Raw genomic sequence first — 202 nt, 5'->3', positions numbered from 1 at the left:
GCCGGCGCCTCCCGTGGCGCGAGTCCTTTCTCCGCGGCCTCTGCCGCCCCCTGCGTCCCCGCCCCGGCTTCCGAGAGTCTGACTCACAGCCCAGCCGGCATCGCTTCACCTCCTACCACACACCCGGAGCGCGCGGAGAAATTACAGGATTGCAGGGGCACGGCTCATGCGCTCTAATTACCCGCCGCCGCTGTCATCCGCG

Source organism: Carlito syrichta, unplaced genomic scaffold, assembly GCF_000164805.1.
Source record: "Carlito syrichta isolate Samal-C Ts95f unplaced genomic scaffold, Tarsius_syrichta-2.0.1 Scaffold304676, whole genome shotgun sequence".
NCBI lineage: Eukaryota > Metazoa > Chordata > Mammalia > Primates > Tarsiidae > Carlito > Carlito syrichta.
This window is presented reverse-complemented; position numbering follows the sequence as displayed.